The 19,656-nt window shown below is 44.5% G+C and overlaps 1 protein-coding gene across 2 annotated transcripts in view; it reads left to right on the top strand.

Annotated features, from left to right (window-relative positions):
* TAOK3 (TAO kinase 3) overlaps positions 1–19,656 on the top strand; it is an 89,242-nt gene that overhangs the window by 20,273 nt on the left and 49,313 nt on the right. For both annotated transcript variants that reach the window (XM_065693005.1, XM_065693006.1), the window contains exon 2: positions 19,308–19,410. The gene's annotated coding sequence lies outside the window, so the exon portion shown is untranslated. The remainder of the gene's footprint in view (positions 1–19,307; positions 19,411–19,656) is intronic.

Here is a 19,656-nt window from a genome sequence, read left to right as displayed (position 1 = left end):
GGTTAGGAAGGTTGCCCATCCTTGTGCTGGTAGCTAACGTGGAAGAGGGCAGAAGAACATTGGCTGCGCTTTCTCAGCCACTGGTGTTGGGTACAATGCTGTTAAGAGGCAGCTCTCTGTTCAGCAGCACTGAGCGAGCACAGTGAGTACCTTATCTTGGGCACACAGTGAAGTGTCTAAGGAAGGGTGGAATTATGTTGTTACTTGATGGCTTTCATGTGAAACAGACATGTCCTTTTATGTGCTTTTCTTACTACCAATCCTACTGATTTTGTCTCCTCTGGACTGCAGAAATGGGCTTTTCCTGTAGCTGCAATAGAGCAAACAAGCCGCAGTTCTGGGTGGAAACCTGGGATGTTCCATTCATAACAAGGAGCCAGTTTTGCAGAGCAAGGCACAGTTCCTGGCCCATTACTGCTGTGAGAGGTGGAGCAGGGAGGAAAAGGGGGAAAAGGGGAAGCCTGGAGCTGTCCTTTGCAGCTGCGATTGCACTTCCTTAGCAGGGTGAGATGAGGAGAAGGAGGTTCCTCTGTTCGGCTTCATGTATGGTTAATAGAGTTTAAGCGCAGTATAAGGTTTGCTCTGTAACTTCATGGTCTCTCATTCTTTGCCAAAGTTTGTTTCTGACGAAGGGAAGATGCATTTGTGTGTTTTCAGCAGTGTCTGCATGCAGCATGGTTTCAGGGGGTTTGGAGCTCCTTGTTTGTGTGTGCAGGATAACTAATGTGGTTTATGTATTCCAGTGGGATTGTTTTTTCTGGAGTCACAATAGGCTGAATTTCAGCCGGGTTAGAAACGTGCAGCTCTGATGTACATTTTGTATCCAAATGTTTGGCGCTTTTCTTTGTAGTTACACTTCTGAAAGTGTTGATTTTTATTTCTTTTTCCAGCATTATGAATATTATGAGGAGAAACCCACAAAACTCTGTTATTTGATACAAAAAGATTGACCAGAAGAGTTCAGTGCAGCTTCCCCTGAAGGGTTTCCCTCCTTGGAGGCAACTGCTTTCAAACTGTAAGATGTATTTGATGTATTGAGTTGGATGGAGCTTGAAGCAACCTGTTCTAGTGGAAGATGTTCCTGCCCATGGCACGGGGTTGGAACTGGGTAAGGTTTAAGCTCCCTTCCAGTTTCAGTCTGTGATTCTATGATATATGTGTAGAATTCATGGTTGCTCTGAAAATCCTTATTAAGGCCTTCATTCTTATCATATTAGACCTAGTTATACACTTACACGATGTATACGTTACTTAGGAAGATTCAGAAAGGATTTTTTTCCGCAGTCTTCCTGTTTAGAGGCTGCTTTCCCTGTGGGAGGCATCGCTGGGTGTTCCAGTACAGCACTGACCATGGTACAAGCCCCTTTGATCTCATTTAGGATTTTTGAGCTGACAGTAAAACATCAAACTGTGCTGAATTTAGTAGTTAATGATAGAATTTGTCTTTCTCTTAATTCCTGCCAATATGCCCCAGTGTGCAAAAACCCAGACTTCAGTCATAGAGCATCTCAAAGATGTGCTTAAAATGAACCAGAACAAGCTAATGGGTGTTCCAAGCTAACCTGTGACTAAGAAGCTGCCCCTGATGGAATAGACTCATCACTTAGACACTGTGGTGTGTAGAAAACGCAGTTATCTTTCAGTATTTCAGTCAGCTTTGAGTATCTTGCTAAATGTAGGGACATGTATCGAAACATAACTGAACTATGATCTTTTGGCTGAGCTACGGGATTGGATTCTTTCATTGTTTTGCTGCTGCTGTGCCCTTTGGTTCGTTATGCCTTAGATGCTGAATCCATAAAGTAGGCCTGTTAATACGTACATGAGGCAGCAAGAGCTAAAATAGTGCTGGAGCCTTCCAAAACCTGATAATTCCTTGATTTATTCATCAAGCAGGGAGCAGAACTGCTGAAAATTTGATCAGGTGCCAGTTCCTTCAGTAGCCACTCGAGTCAGAAACCTTTTTATAGCTGTGCTACATCTCTGAGCGCTGTTGGGTTTAATGAATGTTTAAGACTCTTGAACAGAACATGTCACGGAAAGGGAAGCTTTTCTAAGGGAGCACAGGGAAGCAGGCAGGAGGTTTGCTAAGGGGAAGGCAAAGGATGTACCAGCATTTGGGTAAGTTTGTGTCTATTCTCTCCCTTTAAAATACCCTGTTTGTGCTGGGTTTAGAGGATTTCTGTTATTTGGGGTGTTCAGGTGATGGGTTGTGTGCAGAATCCTTCATGGGGACTTTTATATAGCTAAAGGAAATTCTAGCATTAAAAAATACCCAGATTGGCCTTGATAAAAGTATGGACCCCTCACAAAAAGCTTCTTTTCTGTGGTGTGAGTATGGCTAAAGCCTGATAAAATGGTCATGAAACTGCTCAGAGTCAGGCAGAGCATTTCCATATCTCCCACCTGCAAACCAAAATAGTACTTTTATTGTCTCAAGGGTGAAGTGTGGGGACCCTTCTCTGGAAAACCAAGCATCTTGTGCATAAACCCATTAGGAAAAAATACTCATTTTGGGATCCATGAACACTGTCGTTTTCCTGCACAAATGCCTTCAGTGCAATGCATTATCAAGCAGCAGAAAGCCTTTATCCTGTGGGCATGTTCAGTGCTGCTGTAGTGAGGTTGTGTGATGTTCTTTATCAGTAGAAGGTTGCGTTTTCTTGTGTTGAAAACTTGCTTAGCAAAGGTACCAAGCACTCAAACCTTGTTCCACTGCTCTTCCTCCTCAGCACATTCAGACAAAGTCTGAATTATGGATGGCAAAATACTAAATGGAGAAGAAACTAATCACAAGAGAGGGATGTTTGCAGAGATGTGTGTATAAATTTAACATAGGGAAGGGAGAAATCAGATTATTTCTGAAGCATTTGCCTTAACATTACAAAGGGTGTGTTTTGTGGTTGTCTTGGACCCCTGTATCCTACACAGATATATTTCTTAGGAATTTAAACTGTGATCCATACCCAAACAGGTGAAAGTCTGGCATCACGAACAGGAGAATGGAATGTGGGAATACAGGCATTTTACCCAGCACTCGAATGGGAAAAGAACTTTGGTTTGACTTAATGGGAAGCAGAACTGGAAGAGGCTGACAGAAATGCCTGACTTCTTCTGATTTAAGTCCAACACCATTGCCTGCAGGGGAGAGAGAATACTCTTGGTAAAGAAGTTCCTAGTGATGAAAGCTTTACTGGAGCAGTTAAGCTTAGTTGTCTTTAGATAAAAACCTCATGTATTATTTAACCTCCATTCAGGCTCTTTTTATTCTCCTGGTTGAAAAGGTAACAAGTAGGGCACTGAGATCCTATCAGTGAATGAACTGTAGATGTTTTATTCAGCAAAAAGCCCATTTTGGTTTCTGTTAGAAAAGTTTAATGGCTTCATTGCATGAGGTTTAAGATCATTTTACTATACTGAGGTTCTTCTGCAACCTTCAAAGGCTGCTTTGTTTCCTGTTGCTGCCAAGGCAAGGTTTGTAGAAAAATGTGCTGGAGGAGATTTTTTAATAGAAAATGGACATTTTCCTGGCAAAAATCAAGCTCTGTTGTGTAGGCTTAAAATAAAGGATGTTCAGTCCTATCTGGTGGGTCTGATCTCCTGCAAAGACAGCCTGCCTACAGTTAAGCATGTAAATAAGCCATTTATAGCTAGGGCCTTGCTCACACAGTGATGTTGGCTTGCTGTTTTACCTCTATATCCAAATAAACAAAGCTTTAAGTGCTCAAGTGATGTCCCTTGAAACCATTAGGCTACTCATAGCTATTTAAGGGGCTGTGTTTTAACCCAGAAGAAGGATGGAGCTGGGTCTGTGTGGTTTGTATACACAGGGAACCTTGCAGCGTGTCTGCTCTTAGTCAAGCAAAGCTGATGCTGAAGGATAAAGGGAAACGAGGTGCTGCAGTGTGGACCTATCCCTCCTGGGTGCAGCTGCTCCTCTCTGCTCAGCTCCACATCAGCATCACTTGGGAGAAAGTTGTGTAGCTTGTGGAGCACTGGGATGCTGAATCACAGCATCCCAGCCTGGTTTGGGTTGGAAGGGACCTTAAAGCTCCTCCAGTCCCAACCCCTGCCATGGGCAGGGACCCCTTCCACTGGAGCAGCTTGCTCCAAGCCCCTGTGTCCAACCTGGCCTTGAACACTGCCAGGGATGGGGCAGCCACAGCTTCTCTGGGCACCCTGTGCCAGCACCTCAGCACCCTCATGTTAGTGTTTCAATGGTTTCCATTTCAAGATGACATCATTTCTATCCTTCTAGCTTTGGCAATGATCAAATGTAACTGTTTGCCACTGGGGACCAGTAAATGAGGCCCAGTGCTGAGCTGAAGCCTTGCAGGGGACAGTATCTGTGGAATCCTGCCTTGTGTGTTACATTTCTACCTTGTATCTTGATTTTAATGCTTTATCCATAGTAACCGAGCTTCAGGCAATAACTCTTATTCCCAGACCATCCTTGGAATAAGTTTGACAGCTCCACGGAGTGTTAGAAAGTGTAACTGGAACTTGTCCATAAGATGAAAACAAATCTACAAAAGGAAAAAGTGCCTTTTCCTTTCCTTGTGTATCTAAAACCTGTTGCCCAGGGATTTGCCACAGAAATAATGAAGAATGGGCTTTAGAGCTTAAAATACATCTGCTTGTGGCATCTGACTCCAAACTCCTTGTTAACCTGACCAGTAACGAAAACTGGGTTTGCCTATGGAGGAGGCAGAATTAAATGACCTATGGTGGAGGTGCTCCTGGGTTTCTGCCCTGACCCTGGTCCTGGGCAGGCTGCAGTTGTCTCCTCACTGAGGTGGAAGCGTTCTCTGTTTCAACTGCCATTATCAGAGCTTTTAATTCTGAGCTTTGCACTCAGTATTCCAAGTCACTGAATTCATTACTTGAGAAGGTCTTGATTCTATATTCAGTTACAGGAACACATATTTTTGTGTCTGTCTGAATTAACTGTTGCATTTTTAAATTGAAACTTGTCACTTCTTGGCTCTGTTCCTTGCTCTCTTCTCAGAAGGCAGAAGAAAGGGGACAGCCTTGTGTGCTCTTCACTCATTTTGTTGAATGCATCATTACCCTTTCTACCTGTCCCCTGTGTAAGCTGGCTTTATTTTCAGTTTACCTTCATTCCCCTACATCTGATGCTTCTTTTTCTTTCTCTGCTTTATTTCTGCATCCTTTTTCATGTAGGATATTGTAGTTGGGTAATACAATAGCTTTCATCCTTAATTTCTGTTGTGACATTAGGACTTTTGGCATGGCTTTCTGCCATTGTATTTACATATCCCACACTCCATTGGCCTTTCTGAGTGCCTGTGCACATGGAGCAGATGTTTGCAGCAAGCCCCAGGTCTTTTTCCTCTGTGATTACAATTAATTTACAATTCTGCAGTGTGTGCAAGTAACTGAAAATATTACTACAACTGTGTGTTACCCTGCTGCTGTGATAAGTGCATTTATCAGCTGCTGCTCTGCTTCTGGCTCCTCTCAGGTCTGAGCTACTCAAGCTGGACCTGTTTGGGTTTAACCTAATTTCACCACCTTTGCTATGAGTGAATGTGACCTAGAAGAGACTGAAACCTATGTGGTGGGGATAAGTGTAATGTATACACATCTATGTCATTCCTCTAGATGCCTACTCAAAAAATAGCAAACAACTAAATGGCTTTCTTGGTGGCAATTCAAAATAGTGAATTATCATTACAGCAAAAATAAACCTCAATCCTATCTTACAACAGTTTCCCAATGGGCTCTTCCTTTGCAGTGTTGCCCCATAAGCCTGGGTTTTGTTGCTGCTTAGTTATTGAACACACATTCCACCATCAGCTGCCAGTTCCTTGGCTGCTGCTCTTACAGAAATATAGATATTTCTAAATTGTTCTTTAGGTTATGATGGTTTTTCATTTTCTTTGATATCCTTTTAGTTGTATTTTCTTGCTTTAGTGATGTCTCTGACCTGAATTTCTCTTGTCTGTCCCTTCCTGCCCTCAGATGCCCATGTAAATGTCTTGTCACTGCCATGTAGAGCAGAGACCTCTCTGGAGTGCTCTTTTGTCCTGCAGCCACCCTCCCAAACGCTGTCACCTCTTATTCTTGTGCAGATGGGCAATACTCTGATGCCATTGGGGTTCTTTGGGTAGGTGTTGGGGCAGCACTAAGTCTGACCTTCCCCTCATCGCAGCTTTCTCTCGCTGACTGTGTGAGTCTTCAGATGTCTTCATCAGGCAGCTCAGCCACCAGAAAGCTGAATTTAAGCCATGATAATAAGTTCTGTTCCCGATATCTAGTATCAGCATCAGTTTTTCAGTATCAGAAGTGACAGCAAACAGAAATGCACCCTCTGCTTTTGCTAAAAGCTTCTCTATTTGGTGCAGGAGGAGTGCTTTTCACCTTATCTGTTATGTTCATAGCACATTGCACTACTAAAGCATCTCATAAAATACTCTGTTGCCATGGTGATCGACCTTCCCTTTGCCTGAAAGGACCCAGTAGGTCCTGGGAGACTGAGTCTGCTTGCTTTGCCTGTGAGAAGATGAGTCCCATCCCTTATTTTACCCTTATTTCTACCTTGTTTTCTTGAGAGCAACAAGCAGGTTTTATTTACTGATCCTTTAACATTCAGAAACATTAAATCTTAGTACTTGAAAGCTCAGCTGTGAATCTGCCTGTACAGGAGGAGGCAGTGCTGGAACTTGCATTTTTGTATTTTAAATGGGAAAATCACATTTATTCATTTCAAATCGGAATCAATGTCAGTTAAAACAGTGTATTGGTCCTTCATGACTGTGACAAGAGTATGCTGAGGGAACAGGCTCTTGCCAGCTTGTGTCTCCTAGCCCAGGTGGCTGCTTCTCTTCTCCTCTCCTGCCTCTGCTGGTGGCCCTTGGATTGGAACCAGCATCTTTGCCTGAGGAAGGCACATACAGAGTGTTGGCTGTTCACCAGCTGAGTTGACTTTAAATATCCCATTCCATTGCCCAGTGAAGCAAACTCCTCCATCCCCCAGTTCTAATGTAAAGCTTTGCTTAGTTAAAGCTGCTAAAAATGTGCATTAAAGCAACATTAAGGGCCTGTTCTGCACCAAGAAAATAAGACTTACGGCTGAAACACAGACCTGGACCTCTCCATTATCCAGTTATTGAAAGAGTCTGAGTGCTGTCATTGTCATGAGGATGTTAAAATAGCACCAGAGAATGGTGGGACAGTGTGCTGGGATGTCATTTCAGTCTGACCCAAGGATTGTTTTATCTGCTAAAGCAAAATAGTTGCTTCAGTTCAGCAGTTTTACGCTGGAACTTGTAATTGATGTGCTTGACAATATCCTGAGCTGTTGGGAGGTTGTGTTTTTGTGTGATCTCCATTATTCTCTCCCAGCTGATAAGGGGTGCTCATCATTCCTGATTATATCCCTGGCTGAAAAGTGGCATCATTCCCTGCAGGTTTTCTTTCTGCCTCAACAGCCTGCGCTGCAGGTTGGAAAATAGAGGATTTCCAACTTCAGGGTTGTCTTTGAGACAATTCATGTACCCTGGTGTCTTATACACTAGCAGCCTATTAGCAACACAATTAGCTTCTCAGCTTACTTGTCAAGTACAAGGAATGAGGAAAAGGTGGTGACGGTATATTGATTATAGGAAAATACAGTTGTCCCCTGGAGGGGGGAACTGCAGCACTCCAGAACTGAGCTGCCAGAGTCATCGATAACCACCCAGGAACCTCCTCCTGGAGAGGAAATGAAGTGTGAGAAGGCTGCAGGATGAGGGAGTGACTTAATTATATTTTGATAAATGGGTGGACAAAACCTGCCACTTCCCTTGAAGGCCTCAGTGACTGAAACGTGCTGGAGATGTTCTGGTAGGAGTTACTTCGGCAGCGTTTGTCTGATGCTGAGGGTACTCGGGGATGAGTAAATCACTCCCGCTTGTAGTGTTGAGGTATTGTGGAAATGAATGCCTTGGAAAGGCTGCATGTATTTATACATTTCATACACTTGCTTGGTTTTATTCAGACCTTTAAGAGAGGTAGGGTGATATATCTGTGCATCATGCACCAAGCAGCTGTCAGCTTCCCTGAGCCTGGGGAATTCAATGCCTATGGATGTGAAACAGTCTGTTGGACCATTTTATAAGTGTAAAGCTGGATGCTGTTAGGGTGCATGGTGCTGTTTATGAATGGTTTACTGGGTTATGGCAGATAAAAATGTATTTGGTACTTTCATGACTCTATGATAACTGCTGTGTGTCAGTAACTGCTGTCATTGTCAGGAGGGTGTTAAAATCATAGCACCAGAGCATGGTTTGGGGTGGAAGGGACCTTAAAGCTCCTCCAGTCCCAACCCCTGCCACGGGCAGGGACCCCTTCCACTGGAGCAGCTTGCTCCAAGCCCCTGTGTCCATCCTGGCCTTGAGCACTGCCAGGGATCAGCATGATCCCTCAAAATGATCCTGAAGAAGAGGTATCCACAAAAGAGCCATCTCAGAAGAACATTTGATAGCTGATAGAGCAAACTCCATTCTCTCTGGGTGTTGAATAAGAGCAGCAGACTGCCTTTTCCTCTTCCTGGATTTTCAGCCATCCAGTGCTCTTTGCGTAGAGGATAATCATTCTCTTCTTGTACAGAAGTTGATCATAAGGATGCTTTGGACATTAGCCATCCATATTTCATTTCTATGTGTCTTTTTCTAGCCATAAAAAATACATATGCTAGAAAAGAATCAACTTAGAAAGCCGGTGGGTAACTCATGTAATATTAATGACTGCTTCTTTCTCAGCTGCTATGTGCTGGATTAAATTTGTCGTGGTTTAATAACACTGTTCCCACATGAAATGGACTTTTTGTGGATTTTTAGTGTTTAATTCCACTCTTGAAGCACACTTGGAACCCCTGAAAGTGGATGTTTTTAACGACGTGTGGAAGACATTGCTATTGTACATGGCAACGGTTGTGGTTGTGCCTGTAAATAGGTCAGGAAGAGAGCTGGGTGTGCTGGAGTCGCTGTCACTGGGGGTGGACCAAGCTACAGGGATAAACCCAAGTAGACAAAAAGGCCATTTCCCAAAGTGTTATCTCTGGCTGGCACTAAGGGGCATGAAGGAAGGAGCTCTGTAAAAGAAGTGTGTGGTAGGGAGAGATTCATGGGGCAAAGAAAAGGGGGAAAGTGTAACCCAGTGAAAACTGGCCTTTTGGGGGGCAATCCAGTGGGGTGCTATGGCTTCTGAAACCAGCAGCAGTGCAAGGGGAGAGTTCAGAAGCCTTTCTCTGTAAACCCTGTCAATGGAGAGAGCAAACGTGATGCACTGCACAACTCTTTAGGAATTAGGAGGTTGGGGTTTTTAATAGTAAGCTCATAATGAAGATCCATGGATTTGCTTAAAGTCATGAAGAGCGTGCATCCCTGTTGGCTTCCCCTGTCTCTTCAAACAGAAGGAAATGATTAAAATCAGTTTGGTTTCTGGTGAGAGGTACTCTGATCCCTGTTACATCCATTCCCGTACTTATTGCTAAGGACCTTTTTGGCCGCTTCTGTTGTCTTTTATTGTCCAGAGGAGGCCACGAGGATGCTCAGGGGCTGGAGCACCTCCTATGCAAAGACAGGCTGAGAACACTGGGGCTGTTCAGCCTGGAGAAGAGAAGCTGCGTGGAGACATCGGAGCATCTTCCAGTGTCTGAAGGAGGCTACAAGGATGCTGGAGAGGGGCTCTTCATCAGGGGCTGCAGCGACAGGACAAGGGATGATGGGCTTGAACTGAAACAGGGGAAGTTCAGGTTGGATCTAAGGCAGAAGCTCTTCCCTGTGAGGGTGCTGAGGCGCTGGCACAGGGTGCCCAGAGAAGCTGTGGCTGCCCCATCCCTGGCAGTGCTCAAGGCCAGGTTGGACACAGGGGCTTGGAGCAAGCTGCTCCAGTGGAAGGTGCCCCTGCCCATGGCAGGGGGCTGGAACTGGATAATCTTAAGGTCCTTTCCCATGCAAACCTTTCTATGATTCTCCCATTTTATTCCATTGTAGCTTCTGGAAAAGTACATTCAGAGTCTGAGTTACACTGTCATGCAAAAAGAGAGTAAACAGGTATTAAATAGCAAAGTACTTTTCCAAAGGCAGCTGGCACTGTGACAGAAGCTATGTAGCTACACTAGGACATTGTGACACAGAGGGTCTCACTCATTCTCTTGCACTTACACAATGAAATTGTTTCTTGCCCCAAATGATATCACAGGCTTTTTGTATCTAAATGTCGCTGCACTGAAACACCCCTTTTCCTTGGGTAGTAGTAAAGTTACACATGAACCTGAATTAGTTAAATCTCTTTCCTGCAGTTTTTGATATGCTCTAAGGAACAAATCAAAATCATGGCATCTAAGGTAAGGACAGCTATAAATTATAGAATCAGAATTGCATAGAATCATAGAATTACAGCAAGTCTTCACTTTTTTGTGTGTGCTCATTGTTACTGGAACCGTCCCTTCCTGTGTCTCAGGAAAACTGAGCTTGAAATGGGGATGGAGACATGCTGCAGCCTCCTGACATGTTTACTATTGAAATGTGATTATGTGATGGTCAAAAAATAAACTCTTTAGAGATACCTAAAAATAGCTTTCGACCACAAAATGGATACAGCTTTTTGGGAGCCATCACATTACTAGGTAGGAAACTCTGAGTGTGCTGGTGTCTCCTCAGGCTTTCGTAAACAAATGTGATGACTTATTTTTGCCTCCGAGTAGCTCACAGTGTAACACTTCTGAATCTCTAATTGTCTGGAGCTCCCTGTCTCTTCAGCAGTGTGATGAAGTGCCTGATAAAAACCATACACAAAAAATCTGATGCAAGCAGGGAGGCAGTTTCCTCAATGTCATGACCCAGATGTGATGTTTTAGAGGCGTTTAGATGAAAGGAGCTGATGAAGTTGCTGTTTCTTGGTGTTGTGCTATTTGGGCCTATGTACATTAGGATTTAAAATGATTCATGTCTCTTTCCTCCCTTCCAGAGGCACTGTTGAATGATTTCAAGTGTGCCTTGGTGCAATACTAGGAAATCTTGTTCAGAGCAAGAGAAGTGTTCTTTCGTTTTTTAACTACACATCATTCGTGTCATGCCTTAACGTTTTGAACCTTGTCAAACCTGAAAAGCCATAATAGTGCAGTCTAGATTTTATGATGGTCTAAGAGATGTAATAGAATCATGGAATCATAGAATGGTTTGGGTTGGAAAGGACTTTAAGATCATCCACCTGCAGCCCCCCTGCTGTGGGCCGGGACACCTCACGCTAGCCCATGTCACCCAGGGCTCTGTCCAACAGTGTTAATTTCTCCTTAAACAAAAAAAAGGCATACATATTTTCATTAAATTGTTTAAAATTTAACTGGAGAAGTATTGGGAAGCATCACCCGGTGTCTCGTGCTGTGAAGGTTGGCTTTTTCGTTACACACCTAATGTGAAAATGATGCTGACTTCTTAAATAAAGCCCAGGCTTTACCTCCTGATCTTGGGTACTACTTTTAGACACGTTGCACAACGAGAGAAGGTAAAGTTCTTGCCTTTTGCCTGTAAGACACATGTCCAGGTACCAAGAGATGCCATCATACCTTTTATTTCAGTTCATTCTGAAAACGCCACTTGCAGACAACACTTGGGAGGTATCAGCTTCTCTGCTATTTTTGACCCTCCAGTTGTGCCCATCACCTGAGGCTTTAGCGCATCGTTTTCGTATGAAAGTGGTTTGCTGACTTGTGAGTTCTGTGGGTGGTAGGGAATGCTGCCTGATACTGACTTTGTTACGGATGTTCCTTGAAGAGAAAACCCAAACCAACCCCTCAGCTCGTGATTTATGGGCAATAGCAAAGCAGGGCTGCTCCTGGCAGTAGTTTTGAAGCTCTGTTGGGGAACCTGTCTAAAAAGGCACAAGAAATTTGAACTGGAATACTGTCTGACACCACGTTTCCTTCTGTTTGTGCTCTTCCTATACTGTGAACATAGCAGGTCATGTTATCTGTATCAGGTAATGAAAATACTGGAGTTGTGTAACGCCCTTAGTAATTAGGTGGTGGTTGGTCATCTGGAGGAAAAAGGCCCCACTGTTGCAACATGGTCTGTAAGGGCATGTTATTGGGGAAGACCACTTTGGTTGTCAGGTTTCTTTACCTGCCTTCAGAGAGATTTGTGGGTCTGAAGGGGTACTTACTATAGGGAAGAATTCCAGATACCCTTTTTAAGCTGGGTTTAGTGCTTCAGGAGGGCTACACAGTGTTCAGAAATAGGTGTGAGATGAAGATTTATGCTTGTGTTGACCTGAATGACTCTATCAGAAGCATCATAGTTATGTCTCCTTGTTCTCTTCCTGCTTCTTTAAAGAACCATTGGATGAAAATGTAAAAAGCAACACCAAAATGAAGCATTGTTGTTTCCCAGGCTTTAAAATTCCCTGGAGCTGCATGAAGCAAATTGCAGTAGGACCAACAGTGCTGGTCCTTATGGAAATGCTCATTGAGTTGTGAGCTTTGGATCAGGTGCTGAGTAGAGATGGCACTTTGCCTTTGAGCAGCAGGTTTGGAAGAGGCTGTTGCTATCAGGGTAAGTATTACTTCCCTTAGCTGCTAACCTGTGATACAGCTTATGTTCAGAAAGGACATAAACTTGCTGGGACAGAAGCATGGTGTCAGGATTTGGGGGATCAATGGTTGCAGCTCTTCATGGCACAGGCTGTTGTGAGCCCTTGTCCTGTGGTTGCTGGATTCCTGTGTGTGGTGTTTAGTTCCTAGGGTATCTCCACAGCGCAATTTGGAGTAATGCTCCTCTTAGGAAGTAGATTACACTTTCCCATAGGATGTTCATAAACAAGAACAAAAACTAATTCTTTTTAACTGTAATTGCTATCTAGCTGCAGGTGAAGGTAGATCAGTGCTGTAAGTGCTACTAGTTCCTCTCTTCAGTGCCTGAGCATCATTCTGCAGTTATTGGAGCTTAATACATCAGCCATAAGGTCTTTTTGGAGAGCAGCGAGAAAGTGTATCAATGATTTTGATGCATTTGCATTCTGCCAGGTCTTACAGTATCCCTAAACTTGCAGTTGCTGATGTGTTTCCCAGTGGATGCAGCTGGTACTGATTCCTTCAGAAGCCTGGCATGTTGCTTGACTTCATACTTGTAGGAACGTTACCTATGACTAAACCAAGTTGTTTCTTGACTTTAAGCCCACTGGTTTTATGTTTTAAGTTTTTTAATAAGTATATAGTCCTCTCATTACATATGAGATATAAATGGTGTCACAGAGGAGTTATAGATGGAGCATTTCCTTTAAAACTACTGCTTATAATGAGGAGAAAAAGTTGCTTCAAGGAAGGTGTGTGTCTACAGTAAGACCTGCAAGTTATTAATTGAATTTCATATCCCAGGGGCACTGTGCACTGGGATCACCTTAGTCAGTAACGTTCTGATTCAGGGGATTTTATTAGCGTGAGTAATCTCATTTGTTAACACTCCATGACCTGATGCTGGAGAGCACTGACTCAAAGTACGGCTGTGTCGGGGTGATACTCCAAATGGAATGCTGAGCACACAGCATTCTTGAAGTTCTTTGTAGAAGTTATAGGTAGCGAAGAGCTCTGACTGCATCCAGATATCATGGAACCACAGACTGGTTTGGGTTGGAAGGGACCTTAAGATCATCCAGTTCCAACCCCTCTACCATGGGGCACCCAAGGCTCTGTCCAGCCTGGCCTTGAACACTGCCAGGGATGGAGCATTCACCACTTTTCTGGGCAGCCTGTCCCAGTGTCTCACCACCCTCACAGTAAAGAACTTCTTCCTTAGATCTAACCTGAGCCTCCCCTGGTTAGATTTAAACCCATCACCCATTAAATATTACACAAACATTAATAAAAATGGAGCATGGAATTGACTTGAACATTCTGGGAAGTGATTTGTTGGAAAAGCAGAGCAGAAAAAGTAAGGTTTGAGGAACTAGCAGGTGAGCTTCAGCTGCTAACCATGTATCTGGGCACCTTTTGTGCTTACATTCCTGTTCCGTTATCCAGCTTTCCTAGCAGACTGTGTCCTGATTCCTGAACCTGCTCCCCAAGCTGTGTGCCCTTGGGGAGAGTGATCCTGGTTTCTGCCGAGCGCTTCCAAATGCTCAAAACCCATTTTCTCTGCTGCTAAAGGTCACCTTCCCTTCCTGTTATGTACAAATTGGATCATTTTGCTTCTTAGCAGTTGCAGAAAGGACATGAGAGGACTTGCTGCTTCCAGACCAAAATGCAACCTTTTGTGAGTATCCTGGAATCAGTGATTAATTTGAGCGAGCAAAGGCTGTACACTGTCAGCTAACTTGTAAATAGCTGGAATTAATATACCAGATAATGTGTATCTGACTGGTTAAAGCATTAAAGTAAGTGCTCATATACTAGGAAAAAACATGTATGGTGCTTTGCTACGTAGTGGTAGCTGGAAAAGTAATTCTTAGCAGTCAAAGAACTAACAGAGAAGCTTAAAATACAGAGGTGGAAGAGTCTGGCTTCAAAAGCCAGAGTACCGCAGTGATGGACTGCAGTCTGCATGGGAGGGAAGTAGCTGCAGAAGCACTTGGATGGAGGGGTTGTGTACAGCCATGTTAGCTGGCCAAATGTGGCTGTTAAAGGGAAGGGGAAAAGCTCCTGCTACTTAAAAACACACGCACACATCCCCCAGATCAAAGGAAAGAATATAAGCTCCTCTGTGAGGACTGCAGTGGAACTTGAGCGTGTGCCTGCTTGGAGCTCAGATGGCTTCTTATTTGGGACAGCTTTTATCAGCTGAATTGATGGGATTATTTCTTTCTTAATGTTGTATTCCAGGTTTCTTTGTTGAGACTGGACTGAGGAAAGGGGATTCTGTGTTTGTTGTGCTTGGAAAAAAGGATTTTGGTGTAAAATTATTCCCCCGAAATATCCATCTAAAAATGAACGCGTGGTTCGCGTCGCTCCTCCTATGAGTGGAATCTGCTGCTGTTCCACCCTGCTTCCTGTAGTTTGTTTTTCTGCTTGAAGTGGAAAACTTTGGTCCTTGTTTTGGGAAGCTCCCTGGTGGTGTTAGGAACGCCAGGGAATTTTGTGTGTTTCTGTAGGCATTTGAAACAGGCCCATAGTGCTGTGAGACACGAGTTAGGCTGAGTTTTACACACACTTGAGCTTCATGGGAGGGAAATGGAAATGCTTGTTAGGGAGTGGAAACTGCGCCATGTGTGGAATCATAGAATCATAAAATGGTTTGGGTTGGAGAGGACCTTAAGATCATCCAGTTCCAACCCCCTGCCATGGGCAGGGACGCGTCACACTAGACCATGCCACCCAAGGCTCTGTCCAACCTCGCCTTGAACACTGCCAGGGATGGAGCATTTGCCACTTCTTTGGGCAACCTGTGCCAGTGCCTCACCACCCTCACAGTAATGAACTTCTGCCTAAGATCTACTTGAACTTCTGTTTCAGTTTCAACCCATCACCCTCTGTCCTATCGCTGCAGTCCCTGATGAAGAGTCCCTCTCCTGCATCCGTGTAGCCCCCTTCAGATGCTGGAAGCTGCTCTGAAGTCTCCACACAGCTTCTCTTCTCCAGGCTGAACAGCCCCGACTTTCTCAGCCTGTATTTGAATGTCTTAGCCTGTGTATTGCATGTGCTGTGGGCTACAGGTGTGGGGCAGGTTCCTGGGTATTTAGTGAACTTGATAAAGAAGTAAATATCTTGACTCTTCTGATGCCGTGCACTGTGGAGACATCTCATTAGCAGCTGCAGAACTGGGCTCCTCAAGTAGAACTGCCTTCTCCTCAAGCATAACTGCCTTCTCCTCAAGTATAACTCCCTTCTTATACACGGATGTAGCTTCAGGTCCGTGGGATATTTGGAAATGTGAGTAGTTCAGCTGCTCTTAGGGGCACTTGCAGTTATGTTTCGTTGCTTCCTTTGTATTGAGGTCAAGGTCTTTTCTGTGTTATTAATGCAGCACCTGGAGGTCCTAATTGGTAGCAGGAGAATTTTTATACAAACCTGTGTAGGCAAAGCAGGAATTCATTGTTTATTAATGTGAGGGTTGCTTATGAGTGAAGAGACTTTGCTTTTCTGTCAACTGTTGGAAAAACACTTGTCTGGTGTAGCAGTGAGACCCGTTACAGCATTATCCGGGGCTCAGTCTAGGAGTAGTCCTGACAACACATTGCTGGTGTGTGTTATTCCTCGTTCCATGCTGTACCTGCTTCCAGGCACGGCTGCTCCATACTCTCTACCCATGGTGAAACTCCCATGGTGAGACCTGCCTCAGCCACTCAGAGCAACGTTTTTGTGCTATTTAGAGCAAATGAAGAGTAGAGACTCTTTAAAACACTATGAGATGATGGCAATGGGCCAGAACCATGGCAAAACCAGCACACTCCATCGAGAGGGTTCCACTTTGGCTGGATTTTGCCTCTGAGCCGCTGTGTTTGAAGGGGGGGAGAGGAGGGAGCAGTGCAGCAAACTGCTCCCAGCAGAATTGCTGTGGTGGTTTAAGAACATACTCACCTTGCGCAGGTAGTGTTCAGTGCAGCATTTCACTCCTGCTTCAGGCACTTCTGTGCTGGGCAGGCCACAGGTTGCCTGGTGCATTTCCCATAACAAACTGGATTTTAAAGTAAGTAGGGATTTTGCTTTCCTCTGCCTGTGCATTACTGGGAAGCTGAGATGTTGCCATATAGATGTGTCCAACAGGACAGTGTTTTCCCAAGTAGAGCTGGTATAGTCATAGGCCTTCAGAAAACTATTTGCTTTGTGGTTTTTGCAGTGTGTTCTTTAAGTCTTCATTAGAGAATCTTTTAAATATTTTTCCGAGTATCATTTCTGCTGCTGAATTTACTCTCAAGAATTTAGCTTGGTTTTCCTCTTGCAGTATCTCAGAAATGGGGCACAAACACTTTTTCCTCCAAGACAGGGATTTCTCACTAGGAATTGTGGATTGAGAGTGTTCATCTCGAGGTGAGCAGTTTGGGGCATCTCCAAATGGCATAGCCTGAACTAAATGCTGATCTCACAACTCTGAACACATGAAGTCGCTCGTCACTTCCAGAGCTCAACACCAGTGTGATTAATGCTGTTCTCACTGGAGAAGATGCAGAGCCTCACATGCTGCTTTAGGTACTTTTTGAAGGATGAAGAGTAGAAATCAGGCTTCTGGTAGAAATTGTTTCTTGATGTGTTAATTCAGTAGTTTGGTGACTGAAAGAACTTGTTTGAATTGATCTTACCTTGAACTTGAGGTGGTTTTCTAATAATAGTATTCAACTCCTGTAATGCTCTGCCATTATCATAGAATGCCAGCCTGGTCTGGGTTGGAAGGGACCTTAAAGCTCCTCCAGCTCCAACCCCTGCCACGGGCAGGGACCCCTTCCACTGGAGCAGCTTGCTCCAAGCCCCTGTGTCCAACCTGGCCTTGAGCACTGCCAGGGATGGGGCAGCCACAGCTTCTCTGGGCACCCTGTGCCAGCGCCTCAGCACCCTCACAGGGAAGAGCTTCTGCCTGAGAGCTCATCTCAGTCTCCCCTCGGGCAGGTTCAAGCCATTCCCCTTGGCCTGTCCCTACAGGCCCTTGTCCCAAGCCCCTCTCCAGGTTTCCTGCAGCCCCTTTAGGCACTGGAGCTGCTCTCAGGTCTCCCCTTCAGGAGCCTTCTCTTGTCCAGGCTGCCCCAGCCCAGCTCTCTCAGCCTGGCTCCAGAGCAGAGCTGCTCCAGCCCTCGCAGCATCTTCATTTAAACATCCTTATTTCAGCCTTCACATACCGAGAACAGAGTTGTGATATCAAGAACTCGTGACCTTGCCAGTGTGCCTCAAAGGGGTGGTGATGTGTTTGAGCAAAGGATTCCCGGTGTTGGTACCAAGAGGCACTGCAGGCGCTATGGCATCATGTGGAGGGGTTGGTGATCATGTTCAAATCAATGGCACTCAAGTTACTTTTGCTACTTTCCATCCGAAGTTTTCCTGGTAACCATTGCTGGGAAACAACAGCCCTGCTCAGATCTTCTTATCATATGGCCTCACTATATATGTCTGTCCTAACAGGCATTCTTACTAAGGCTTTTAAGTATTGACACTTAGTTTCCCATTTAAAACACTGATTTATCCTGGAACATTAGAGCTGCCCAGACTTTGTTTAGGGCAGAGAAGTTAATTCGACTGGAGATGGATAAATTGTTTTTCTTCATCAGTTTGGTTTTATTGCTTCAAAGCCAAATGGGTTTTTCACTCGCCTGAAGAATGCCAGACCTGAACTACTGCATTCTTTGCCCCTGGCTGCAGGCATGGAGTAAATATAGCACCTTTGGGTGAGGCCAATCAGCTGGGGATGAATAATCGTGTCATTTATGTGCCTTTTGTTAGGAATTGAGATGGGGTTTTAAGCTTAACGTTGTAGGACTCTTTTTTTCTGGAGCTCTTCAAATAGCTTCTGAACAGGTCAGTGAGTACTGTCCTGTGTGGAGAGCAGGAGACAAAAATACCTGGTTTTGGTAACGCTGCCTACTAGCAGGAAGACATCTGCTCATGTATTATTTCCTAATAAGTGAGAGGAGTTCACCTGTTTGTCATGAATTCAGGGGGCTGGGAATATAACTATTGCAGTGTACTTTCCTTGGAAGCATTTCTGCTGTAGGTGTGGCTACAGGTGACTACATCCCCTTTTCTCTGAGGGCAAGCTCATCTCAAGTCTGTTTGACTCCAGTGAGAGGACAGCTCTGGCTGCTGGGGGTCCCTTGCTTACACCAGTATGAATGAGTGAGTGCAGTGAGTTGCATCCTTAGCTGTGAGCAGTCTAGACCCCATCTCAGCTGATGGAGCCGAGTAACCTCCTTTGTCATCCTTTTCATTGCTCATTCTCTCCCTGGTTCAATCCAGCAGTGTTTGAGAACCAGTGCTGTGCCTTGTTTTGCATGTCCTCAGGTAGAAAATGCTGCACGAAGTAATAAACTGAGCTTTGTGAGGTTTGTCCTTCTTATAGGCAATCTTAAAGTGTAGTCTGAGAGCAAACTTTCCTGCTCCTCCTATACCTCAGCAAGTGTAAGAGTATAGAAGTCAAAGAACTTTGGCATTTAACCTCTTTTCCTGGTTTCCTGTCATATAATGACATATAGTCCAAGGGCTGCAGAACACTGGGAGTGTATGCTTCACCTGAAAATACACCATTCACAGCTAGTACTCCTTTTAACTCTGCTTTCAAATGGTACCTTGATAATTGGTCTTTTCTAGCTGTAGTATTTTTGTGTATTACAACAAGATGTAAAACTTACTACTTTCTCTAAACTCTGGTACTTGTCTGCCTTTGCAGAATAAAAGAGTGCAGAGAGGCTGGAGGGACAGGAGAGAGCACGGGACGATGCTGCTGAGAGGAATCTGAGCCACAGAGCATGCTTCGTGCTACAGGGACCCAGGTACGTTTCAGCCAGCAAAGCACTGTGCTCCTCTGGGGAACCAAAGCTGGTTGTGCTTGGTACTTATCCTGAGCTAAGGAGACTGTCTCAGCAACAGGCCAAAACTCTGCCCTGATTTGATTGTGCCATCTGAATGGCACTTGCAGTCTGAAACCTCCTAAAATAAAATGAAAAATATCTAAAATTTTGGGGATGAGTATTGAAAACCTTCGTTTAGATGCAGCTCAGTGCTGCCTGGTTATATGC

The sequence above is a fragment of the Lathamus discolor genome, chromosome 12 (assembly GCF_037157495.1).
Source record: "Lathamus discolor isolate bLatDis1 chromosome 12, bLatDis1.hap1, whole genome shotgun sequence".
Lineage (NCBI taxonomy): Eukaryota > Metazoa > Chordata > Aves > Psittaciformes > Psittacidae > Lathamus > Lathamus discolor.
Note: the sequence above shows the minus strand (reverse complement) of the source record. Positions and strands in the feature narration are given on the sequence as shown.